We start from the raw sequence: 12,947 nt of genomic DNA, 5'->3' as shown, positions 1-12,947 counted from the left end.
AAGAAAAAAGACCAAAGTAAAAAAAAGGGCAGCTAAAATTATGAAAAAATATATATATAATTTCACAAATGTTTGAAAAATTTGAGTCAATCTGAAAAATAAATAAATGCAAAACTTATTACAGAGAAACCTAACTTAAAGAAGAATATATTTTTACAAAGATATTAATTAAAAATGCCGAAATTATGAATAAAACAATTTGTTAATTAGTCGTAAAGGAAAAAAATAGGTTAACTTTTCAAAGGAAATTTAATTTTTTATTAATTAATATTTTAAAACATTTTTTCAAATAAAATAAATTTTTAAACTATGTGTAATAAAAAATGTTTTAATTAAATGTTTTATGTCTTAACTGGTCATTTGATTTTAATAAGTAATTAACAATTTTCTTGATTACTTAAAATTTAAGTTATTTCTAGCATAACTCAAGTTATAACAAAATAAATAATGAATAAATAAAAAAAACATTTTCCCTTCAACTGCCTCCACTAAATTATATTTAAATAATTATATTAAAACTTATTGTAGATACGATTCAAACAATAAGTAACTAATTTATAAATTATTAATTTTTATGCCAATATGACAAGCTAAAAATATCTGTCAAAAAGCAGTATTTGTCTGCGGGTGACTCTGGAATTATTCAGGAGAAATTCTTTGGCGATATTGGCGATATATATTGGCAGGGCGGTAACCCCTCAGAAACGGCGTTCCCAAAATTGGGAGTTGTGATACTGAGTAGAGAATCGACAACACCCTTTTCTCAGGTCGGGAAGCCATCCGTAATTTTCACGCTTCATTTCTCCTGATTCTCTTCAAATTTTTTCGGTGCTTCATAGACAACCTAATGTGAAGATTTTGAAACGCTATCTAGGAAATGGGGGAAAACAGATGTGAAATTCCCCATGTGCCCAGTTATTGAAATATAGGTAAGGGATTTGATTTAGAAATCTTATTAAGAGTATTTCGATTGGAATTTTTAAAGAAAATGAATGTTTATCTTTCTTGTTTTTATATTGATTTTTAACAATCTCTTTTGTTTGCATTTATTTATTTTAATTTTTGTAACACTATTTTTGTTTCTATATCTGCCACTTTGAAATTTATATATATTGGTTTCCAATAACAATACCTTTTTTTTCTTTTTGAAATATACAGTTTTATTAACATGATATTTACAAATTAAACATAAATTTAAATATTATTTTTTAAAAAATGATACAGTAAAATCTCCAAAAGTTTTTAGAAAACAGGAGACAACTTTTGTGCTTGATTTTAAAAAAAATGAGATTTCTTTTATCAACTCATGGTTGATTGCAAATGTAATAAATAATGCATAATTTTGTTCCTAGACATTCTTATATGCTTATCAAAGTTAGCGCTTTGAAAGTCATTATGAATGAAATGCAATTTTCATACCAATCTGGTATTTGTTTTTCGTGAAGCGAATTTCTTACATCTAAGAATTGGATGAAAATACAATTGAAGGTTACAATTTTATCAACTAAGCATAAGTTTTGCATATTTATTTACGGAAATCGTGATTTTAACTTTAATTTATTATTGACATTTATTTTTGAAGAAGTAGTTCTTACAAGACTCGAATTATATAAAGAAACAAATATTCAACTGAACTAAGTGCAAAGATTTAAATTTAATCCAAGGAAAATTACATTTTCCATTAAATTGAAAGAAAAGTAAAAATTCTGAAATCAAGTGTAATATATATGTTTGCTTGACTAAATAAAACGGAAATCATCTCCACAAAAAAAAAAAAAAAAAAAAAAATAATATAGAAGGGTTAAAATGCCTTTCACGCGTTGACCAAAAACTTTTGAACGCTAGTGTATATATAAACCTAATTTAATAAGAAAAATAATAATAAAAAAGATGGAAACATGTAAAGTTTCTCATGAAGACGCATTCCTTTGCGGCAGCAAAAAAGATATTTCAAAAAATGAATAATTATTCTAAGATAAAAATCACTCTTTATAATATGTCTATGCCTCTAAAAAAATTTAAAAAAAAGTAAAATATATAACTTTAATTGAGTTTAAGATAAAAGAAAAAAATCAGAAAAAAAACTTACCGATATGAAGTAAAATAAAATTAAACATGTGTTAAAATTAAATATACCAATCTAACAGTTAACAAAAATTGTTAAGAAGAAAAAATATAATTAATATGCTTTTAGTTTTATATATATACACCGAAGAGCGATTACATTATGACCATCCTGCTAATAACATGTAGGACCACCTTAGGCCCTTAAAACTGCTAGCACCCGCCGTGGCATTGATTCCACAAGGTGCTGATAGGTAGTCTGAGGTATCTGGTACCAAACGCTCACCAACTGCTCCTGCAATTCCTTCACATTGCGAGGGGGTAGCGTTCAGGTGAATTTGGGGACCAAGACATGACTTGAAAGTCACTGGAATGTTCCTTGATGATTCGACCCTTATGACATGGTGCATTATCCTGTTGGTAAACACCATCCCGTGCAGGAAAAACTGTTGCCATGAATGGGTGAACCTGGTCTGCAACTATGTTCAAGTAGCTTACAGACGTCAGGGATTGTTCTATGAGGATTACGGGTCCTAATGTGCCCCATGAAAACATTGTTCCTGGGCGAGAAACCGTGAAAACCTGGGTGAGCCCATTGTTATAGATGGAGGGTGGTCATAATATAATAGCTCTTCGGTGTATATATAATTAGCATAATGATGGCATGATTATTAGCAAACAATTAAAAGTAGAATAGTTTAACGTTAAATTCTAACTTTAATAAATATAAAACCTTTAATAAATATAAAACCTTTAACTAATTAGTTTAATAAAATTCATAGATGGGTTTCGAAAAAATGACAGTATATCCTTTTAGTTTTGATGCATAGAAAATCAACTATTTTTCTAGAATATAAAATTGACTCTTTTTGGAAAATTAAATTTTAATAAACTAAAATCAAATGCATTTTTAAAATGCAATATATAGCAATTTAAGTTCGAATGAGAAAATTTTTTGAATACGTTGTCCAGTTAGTATCGAAAAGAATTAATGTTTCAGCAATTTCTATTAATTAATTATGGAACATTTACTATTCTTCAGGTACTAAGCGTATTTGTTTAATTATAATATCAAAATGCCCTCTTTAGTCGAGTTGGAATATTATTAAGTAAAGATTAACTACTTATTTAGTTTTTCATTCTTAACATTTTAATCCAGAATTAATAAATTAATTATTCTCCGCTGATAAATGTTAAATTAAGAAACCTTAATTAAGTTTTTCTTATTTGAAGTTTAATACCTTACTTTAAAAACTAAATAAATGATTATTAATTATTTGGTTTTAATCTCAAAAATTTAGTAAAATATTTTTTAATAAATTTAGTTTAAAAACTGTTATGCTATTTTTTATAACACACTATGGGATAAAATATTTATCATTAGATTATTTCATCTTTGTAATAAATATTGAGAAGTTAAAAAAGATAATATTAGCAATTTAAAATAGTAAAACTAGTTTTCCGGTCTTGTTATGGAACAATAATTTGAAACACAATAATTTTTACAGTAATAACCTTCGCAAAATCACTGTATCACTCTAACTAAATAAATATTACTGTAAAAAATATAGTGTAATAATTTATGTTAAAAATGGATTTTAAGATAAAATTGATTTTACGAATGATGCACCCAAAGTTCCAGTATTTTATACCGTAATTTGATCCGGAATTTTTCACAGTGTGCATTCAAATATGATACAAAGATGCATATATCTTGGAATAAATTTTAGTGTTGAATTTCATCATGAAAAAGTAAATTTATTTCTTTGATACCAAATGTTTTTCTGACACTCTGGGAATAATTTCTGTTAAAACTGTTCAATTAAAAAATTAGCTCCGAACTAAATTAAAAAATTTGCTCATTAAAGTTCTGTTCAGCTAAAAAAAAAAATTATGTATTTTCTATTTATTTAAAATTCTCTTCATACACTTATTTTCGAGATTTCTCAAAAAGGATAAAGTATCGGGTAATTAGATTATCTTTAACGGTCCTTCTTAAAGTGGGCAACTTTGATGTATGCAAAAACCGAAAATACTGAATCAATTTTAAAAATGTATTATGCTTCTTTTTTTATACACATTTTTATTCATTTTTTAGTCATCGATTTTTATTAAGACTATTTTTTGACTACTGTCGTCACTTAAAGTAATGTTTTTTTATTCAATAATATGCTATTTTTATAACTTTTATAAATTTGTAACAGTTGTTCATGACTGTTAGGGAAAATTTTGATCATTTTGTGCCAAGGACCTCAATGTTAATTAAGAAAAGAGCGTAAAACTCTCAGATTTATGATAATGATAAGCATTTGAGATCAACTTTTTATATTGGAAAGTTACTGCACTGTCTAAGCTCATAATACTTGCTAAAATTGAGAATCAATAATTAATTTTAATAATTTTGATCTAGTAAGAAACAATTAGCAAAATTTATTATCCTTAAAATAAATGTGAAAAGGTTCGGATCAAACTGCAGCAGAATGTACCGGCACTAAGGGTGCCAGTACTTTTTACCGTAGAATTCATTTTTACCGGCACGTCTTACGGAACAAAAAATCTGATTTATCGTAAAATCATAATAATTATCGTAAAATCACTGTAATTAAATATATATGACTCTAAAAGTTACGGTATACTTTACCGCTAAAATAGATTTTAAGAATGATGCACCCAAAGTGCATCATTCTTAAAATCAAGTCACCAAAGTGCCTGTACTTCATAACGTAATTTGATCCGGATATTTTTACAGGTAAGATGATTATTTACGTCGAGACTGTATTTGTAGTTTAAAATAGCTGCTTTGCCTTGAGTCGATGACGTTTAAACTGTTGTGACTATATTTCCCTTTGTGAAAGTGGTTCTAGAAATACCCTTTAAGTAAATTTATTCAGAAAATTCTGTATGTCTAAATTTTAACTTTTATTTTATAAGTTCCATTTTCCCAATTGTGAAGACCCTTTCGTTACAATATTGCAAAGAAAATATCTCTAAAAGCCAATTCAATATTTATTGAGAGAAAATTCTTTGAAATTAATCAATGAAGCATAAGCTAATAAGAAGCGTCTGACTCTCCTATGAATATTAAACATCCAATATCCCTTAAAAAACATTAATCTAGCAGTGTAACGGCACTGTAAGACAATAGTTTTGCATTTGTTAAATATTACATACCATTTTATTAAGTCACTTTCCATACTTCTAATATATATGCACCTGATTTAGAATAAAACTCAAATCAATGCAACGTTTATTGCTAAAGGGCATGAGAGCATAAGTCATATAAATAGAAACTGTTCCATTACGCCCTTTTCGTGTCTATAACCTTCTCAAAGTGAAATGGTTTTCCCAAATCTATTCCTGTTCATTTACTATCTAAAGTGCTTTTCGTCTGTTACACAAACTGAGCGACAAGCTCACGTAACAGAGATTTCAAACGGCGACGGAAATCAGTTTTAGTAAGTGTACTCCGACTCTTTTGGAGTTAGTTATTGACTGGAAAGAAAAAAAAAGGGGAAAACACAAAGTATTTCCAATCGGTCTTCCAAAGTATTCTGTGAAAATCAAATAAGTTTTCTCTCTTTGGAATCACTTTCAAAGTATTGGGGCGAAATGTTTATTTTCTCAGATAAAAGTATTCGCTAACAGTTTTTGGGAAATGATTCTAAACCTAAGGCGGATGGTATGAAGAACGACTCAAACTCACGTGTCGCTGCAAAGTGGGTCACCAAAGCTTTTAAAAAAATGCAAAATAAAATTTTATTTTATTTATTTTAAACCTAGGACGTTTATTTGTTTTAAAAATTTAGGATTTAGTTCACAAATCTTATTCTCTTTCAGAAGTCCTTTTATTTCTTAGTTTATTAGTCCGTTTATCATTTAATCCTAAAGAATAATAGTTAAACTAATGTTAGTTAGTTTCTCACTACTATTATTATTTAGTTTAGAGTTTTCTTTTATTGTTTCTTCATTTTTCATCTATTCGACACTTTTAGATAAAGACCCATATTTAAGTCACGTGTTATTACAAAGTGGGTAACCAAAGCTTTTAGAAAAATACAAAGTAAACAGTTATTTCATTTAATTTACATCTTGAATATTTTCTGCTTTAAGTACTTAGGATTTAATTTTTGAATCTTATTTTTATTTAGTTTAGAATTCTTTTTCTTTATATTTTTTAGTTTTTCAATCCTATTTTTTGTTTTGCTTATAACCTATTTTAGAATTTAATCCTAACGTATAATAGTTAATCGATTATTAATTAGTTTATCACTCTTATTACTATTCAGTTTACAGTTTTTTTTTTGTTTATTGAATTTCTATGTATTTTAGACAAAGACCTAATATTGGATCTCCTGTTGTTACAAATTATATCATTCCAAGCTTTCAAAAGAAAAAATACAAAGTAAATTATTATTATTTTTTATTTTAAACCTTGTACAGTTTTTGAATTAAAGTCTTGGTAAAAGAAATGCAAGCACATTTTCAATTCTATTATTTGTAATTTATTAATTATTTTTAATTTAGGTTATTATCAGAATTTTTCATTAGTCAGTTTCAATTTATCACTTCTTTATTATGTTATGTACCAATCTTGCTATTTAGTAGATTATCAGCTCTTTTATTGCTGAGTTTATCAATACCATTTTTTTGTAATTTACTAAACCTGTTATTATGTAATTCTTCAATCCTATGACTATTAAATTTACTAATCATCTCATCAGTTAGTTTATTGATTCTATTACTACTTAATAGATTTTCCTCCCCTTTATTATTAAGTTTACTAACCTCTCTCTTATTAAGTTAATCTGTTCTGTTGTTATTTAGATTATTATTACTATTGTTATGTAGGTTATTAAACCTTTTATTATTTCATTTAGCAATAATTTTATTTCATCTGTTAGTCGTTTTGGTAATTATTTGATTGCTTCTCTTATTATTTAGTGTATAAATTAGTTCATAAATGTTATTTATTTTAACTGTTTTTTATTATACCAATCTTTCCCTTTTTTTGTTTGTTATACCTTTTATTATTTCTAAGCTCAGCATTCCTATTATTATTTAATTTATCAATCGTTTTGTTATCTTACATATGAATCCTGTTATTATTTAGTTTACCATTTAGGTTAACAATCCGAATACTATTTAGTTACTCAATTGTTGGACTTCAAAATTATAGTTTAGTTAGTAACTTTAATTAAAAAAAATTTGTATCAAAAACATTTCAAAAAGCTCCCGAGATATTTCACCGCTGATATGCAAGAAACATTTTTAATAAAATAAAATAAAGAAATATTTATAAATTCAGCATTACTGTTATTATATAATTTATCAATCGTTTTGTTATCTTACTTATGAATCCTATTATTATTTAGTTTTCCATTTAGGTTAACAATCCGACTATTATTTAGTTACTCAATTGTTGGACTTTATAATTATAGTTTAGTTAGTAACTTTAATAAAAAAAAATTGTATCAAAAACATTTCAAAAAGCTCCCGAGATATTTCACCGCTGATATGCAAGAAATATTTTTAATAAAATAAAGTAAGGAAATATTTATAAATTCAGCATCCCTGTTATTATATAATTTATCCATCGTTTTGTTATCTTACTCATGAATCCTATTATTATTTAGTTTTCCATTTAGGTTAACAATCCGGCTACTATTTATTTAGTTACCCAATTGTTGAAGTTTAAAATTATAGTTTAGTTAGTAACTTTAATAAAAAAAATTTAGTATCAAAAACATTTCAAAAAGCTCCCGAAATATTTCACCGCTGATATGCAAGAAATGTTTTTGAAATAAATATAAATATCTGATAAATATTTCTAGGTTAACTAAAATGAAATGTTTGCACAATTGCATGTCAAATGTAATTCCAACTCAATACATGTGAAATTTTACCTCATCTTAAAACTTTATCACGATGTTTTGTGTTGCAAAAATTTTTAATATTATACTTTCAAATGTGCATTTTTGAATTTTGTAATGAAGAAATATTTTTCAGTGCAATTATGAAGTCAAATACATTAAAACTACATACTGCAAGTGAAATTTTCCAATCTAAATCAATATCGAATTCATTCTTCTCCTTTACTTTTGGAAAATATTTTTGTATGAATAATTCTCTTTTAAGGTAAAATTTTTCAAATCAATGCTTTATATATATTTAAATATTGATTTAAAGAAAAAAATAATCATTAAGAGCAATCGCCATTGCATTCAGCTCTTAAAATTTGGTTTTAGTTTTACAAAAATAAAATACGATTACAATAAATCTGTTTTATTTCATAAATAAATACTTAACGCATTATTAGAACGTTCAAACTTAAATTCACAAATAAAACTTATAGAGATATAAGTGATTAAGCTGAATATAGTAACATAGCTTAAGTAAATATGATGCAAATTATTTTATTGTGTACATAACTATGCATGATTTTAATAGTTTCAATTAGCCTTTCGGTATTAAACTTGAAATAAATTGCATGCATTTTAACTCTCAAATGTATTATTCAACTAGAAATCCAACCTAAGGGTAATTAACATAAAATGTATATTTGTTTAAATTTATCATACATAACATAGGAAACAGTTTTAAACAATTTATAGAGATGTAATGTTTTTTAAATCAAATAATATTAAATTTATAGTTAAATAATAACATAAAGTTGTATGGCTGCTTTCTGCATGAATTTATACATAAGAATCTTTTATATATTGACGTTTTTGAGAGAATTATTGAGTATATAGTTTTGAGTGAATTTATGTAAGTTACAATGCCTGCAAAAATATGATTGGATTTCCATTAATTTTAAAAATAACGTATCATTAAGAAAATGATACCGTTTTTTAATTCTTATGCAAGAAAGCTTGCTCGTGGGAAAAATTGTGTAGAAAAATCTCTGCTACCCACTATTCTTCCATTGAATTACATAGGAGAAACCGTATTTTAATTCATATGCAAGAAAGCTTGCTCCTGGGGAAAAATTGTGTAGAAAAATTTCTGCTGCCCACTATTCTTCCATTGAATAACATGGGAGATACCGTTTTTTAATTCTTATGCAAGAAAGCTTGCTCCTGGGGAAAAATTGTGTAGAAAAATCTCTGCTGCCCCCTATTCTTCCATTGAATAACATGGGAGATACTGTTTTTTAATTCTTATGCAAGAAAGCTAGCTCCTGAAAGTTTGGAAAAAGCCGGGGCTCTGGTTCATAAAACTTAATTTAATTTTCCAGGGCAAGGATAGCCTGGTTTGTAGGACTTTGGACTCGAGTTCGTGAGAGGATGAGTTCGAATCTCGCGAGCCAAAGAATCCCCGTGTATTCAATAGTTACTGGTGCACATTAAATCTGTTCCCATAACATAAATTTATCCAATTCCCCATAGCAAATCAATACGTACTGAATTGGAGATTGATCATTCTCTGGTTCAGGTCAAAATTTCGATCCGTGGATAAATAAATGGAGGATGAATGGATCATCTCTGCAAAACGGGCTATGACGAGTGTGTGACTGAAGCCGTATTCTTGGCCATTGATGGCGCCATTGATGGCGCCATTGAAAAGCGAAAAACGCACCATCTGCCTTAAAAAAATTGCTTGGATTCTTATAGCAGACTTGCATATTTACAAGTGGCATTAATAACAATAACAAATCAAAGTTTCCATATTATGTTCCTTCATCCCAATTTGTAAATGAACAGAAAACATTTCCATGAAGCAACAAAAAATAACATTTTAAACAAAATTTGCAGTTAGTTTAAGTAAATTTTATTTGCTGACACAAACTTTTAATCGCAATTTGGACAATCATGCAATGAAAAAGAATGTAGTATTTGATTAAATTTTTGCAAATGAAATAATGTGGCTTTTTAATGCTTATGAAGAAAAATAGATAGCTCTTTTAAAAAAAATTATATATATATATTTTTTTTAAATTTTGCGATTTTATATTATATTGGGAAAAACTGAATCATAATTTTAAGACTTCATGTTCGCTACTTTAAAGCTTACTTTAAGAGACTGAGATTAAATAGTAATTAGTAATAAACTAAATACTAATTAGTAATAGTCTCACTATTTAAAATTAGTATTAGATACAACTTTTGAGTAAATCCTCTCGTTAAATGTATTATAGACTAACAATTTGATTTATTACTAATAAATTAGCATGAGTGATTTTCTTATGATTTCAAAATAACATATTATCGATTCTAAATTTTACTTTTATATAAACAAAATCAATAAATAAAATTAAAAGCGAAAATATGTTTAGTATTTATTTAAAAAAGTATGAGTTGAAATTTTCAAATTTTGACTGTTATTATTTTTTTTTCTTTGTTAAAAATGATTTACTGAACCAACGGAATCGAATGTATTTTATATAAGGGAAAGTTCAGAGCTTAAAGTTTTTCTTGAAATATAATTTCCTTTTCTCCTTTTAAATAATTCTTCGGGCGAGAAATTGTAAAATACCGAAATAACAGATGTTGTTATGTTGCCAGGCAGGGAAAAATAATTTCGTACCCCCCCCCCCTTTCCACAGCAGTTTTTCGTCCAATCCTGGACGTCGTTGACTGCTGGAATTTCTTACTGCCATCAAGCTTTGATAATAGTAATAAAAATACAGAAGCCACTACCATTTTTCTTCTCCAGAAACCTCAATTTCGATGTTTACGACGAAAATGTTAGAGGGGGTAAATGACACGTAAGATGTTAAAAAAATTGTGAGAAACATTTTTTTATATATTATTTTTTTCACAAATCTGTGATAACAGAAATTACATTGGAAAAATCTTTTTTTATTGCATTTATGCAAATACTTGATTTAGCCGAATGCGGGTGTGCGGATTTTAAATCTGAAATTAGTTTTGATCCTAAAGCTACAGATTTCTCTTAAATGACATTTTTAATCTTTTTTTGTTTTTTGTAGAAATGCTCAGTTTTAAAGAACGCTTAAAATTATTGGAGGTCATGTAAATGTAGCTACAAACTTCTAGGGGACATGATCAGGATTAAAATTGCATAAGAATACATGTCCAGAAATGTCATTTTACGCGGCTAGGAGTGCTTCCTAATATTAATTGCTCAGAAGCACACGAAGAAATAGTTCATAATAGGGAAGTGCACTTAGTGGCGTATGTCAACATTAGCTAATTAACAATCCAGCAGACTTTAACGACTCGTTCGCTTTTTTGGAGATTTTTGTCTTAGTTGTAGTTGGTCGTAATTACAATGCAATCTTTTATTTCGTTTAAAATTTGTTACCTGCTGTAAAAATTAATCAAGAATCAACTTTATTTATTTAAGAAAATGCCAAACAGAAGAGTGGCCGCTAGGTTAGAAAATCGCTGCTGGGGAGCTCCTGGGTGATTTTAATCCTGATAAGCTCTTATTCTCCTAGGAGTTTGACACCATTTCGCGACCCACATTTGTGCGTTATTCATAACGTTTTTAAACTTGCACATTTCGACCAAAAAAAAAAATGTCATTAAAAATTTGTAGCTTGGAGTGAGAAACCATTAGCAGGTTTGAAATCAGTAATTTGAAAGTACAAATATTAGGCAAAAGTAACAGTTTAAAAATATCATGCAACGGAAAACAAAGTTCCCCGGTGTTATTTAAGAATGTAATCAAAGAATGTTATATCCGTCGTTGAACAACCAAGACATTTGTGGGCTTACGACTACTAATGTTCAAGTCCATAGCCTTGTAATTTTGAACCAATCCAGAAGACAAGGAAACTCCTGGATCAGTACACCCAGAGGTATTGATTTGTTAAGGGAACATGGAGGATTTTATGACTAGACAGATTTAAAGTGCAGCGGTCACCGCTTACTGCACGGGGAGTCTTCGGCGGCGGGGATCGAACCCACGAACTCTTGCACATGGACCCAGTGCTCCATTATTGTTTGACACTTCAGTGTTCGATTATTTGTTTAAATCATTTGTCGACTCATTTTCCCAAAATTCTTCTGATTTTTTTTTGCATCATATTTCTTAATGTTTCTAGCTCTTTTTCTCTTGAAATATTTTTTATTCAGTTGATATATATATATTTGTTGTATTTTATTACTTCTTAGGTCACATGATAAGTTTTTTTCATAATTTTGAGATCAATTTGACTTCACTATTAAACGTTTACCAATAGTTCGATTACTTTGCACATATATTTATATTTGTAAAATAGTTCAATTTCATTTCATTCGATGAGAATATTTTGTCAAATGAACAATTGAGAATTCATGTATTTGACACAAGTAGGCATACACCGTGTATTAACTAGACTTTTTTTCGAAAAATAACTGTTTAATAGTGATTTAACTTTATTTAATTCGTATTAAAGTGTTAACTGCTGGAAACATTTTTCCACCTAAGACTATTGCGATTATTTTTATTTTGTTAAAATCGTAAATTGTTAAATTTTTCAATTCTTTTTAATGACATTTTGTAATAATATACTAGATAGTTCATTAGAACTAATAAAGGGAAATTAAAACTTGACACGTGTTTAATAAGAGAAAAAGAAAGTCTTGACTTAAATTTCTTTATCAAAAAGAAATCGTATAATTTGTGTGCTATGTAGGCAATATATATAAAATTACAATAATTAGTTTATAGATCAATATAAGTTAATTGGAATATTTGCATATGCGTTTAAAATAAATTATTAAAACATCAATTTTAAGTCCACTCAGCTTATTCTAGTAAAACTACAACCGGTAAAAATAGAGATACGTTTCTGCGAACGAATACATTGCGTTCAACAATTGCAAATGAACATATTTTGTTAATATTTTGTCAACATATTTTCTTATTTCTGTTTTTATAGGCCTAGCAATAAGTGTTTTTAGGTTTTAATCATGTTTTTTGTAAACTTATAT

The 12,947-nt window shown here is 27.5% G+C and overlaps 1 protein-coding gene across 2 annotated transcripts in view; it reads left to right on the top strand.

Annotated features, from left to right (window-relative positions):
* Nucleotides 1-715: 715 nt before the first annotated feature.
* LOC107456550 (N-acetylglucosamine transporter UNC93A) overlaps nt 716-12,947 on the top strand; it is a 56,684-nt gene continuing 44,452 nt past the window's right edge. The window contains exon 1 of one of the 2 annotated variants that reach the window (XM_016074443.4): nt 716-929. The gene's annotated coding sequence lies outside the window, so the exon portion shown is untranslated. Of the gene's footprint in view, nt 930-6,398; nt 6,467-12,947 lie in introns of those variants that run through there. The other variant, XM_071181436.2, reaches the window with a different exon arrangement.

Source organism: Parasteatoda tepidariorum, chromosome 8, assembly GCF_982258835.1.
Source record: "Parasteatoda tepidariorum strain Cologne lab strain chromosome 8, Ptep-v5.0, whole genome shotgun sequence".
Lineage (NCBI taxonomy): Eukaryota > Metazoa > Arthropoda > Arachnida > Araneae > Theridiidae > Parasteatoda > Parasteatoda tepidariorum.
This window is presented reverse-complemented; position numbering and strand designations above follow the sequence as displayed.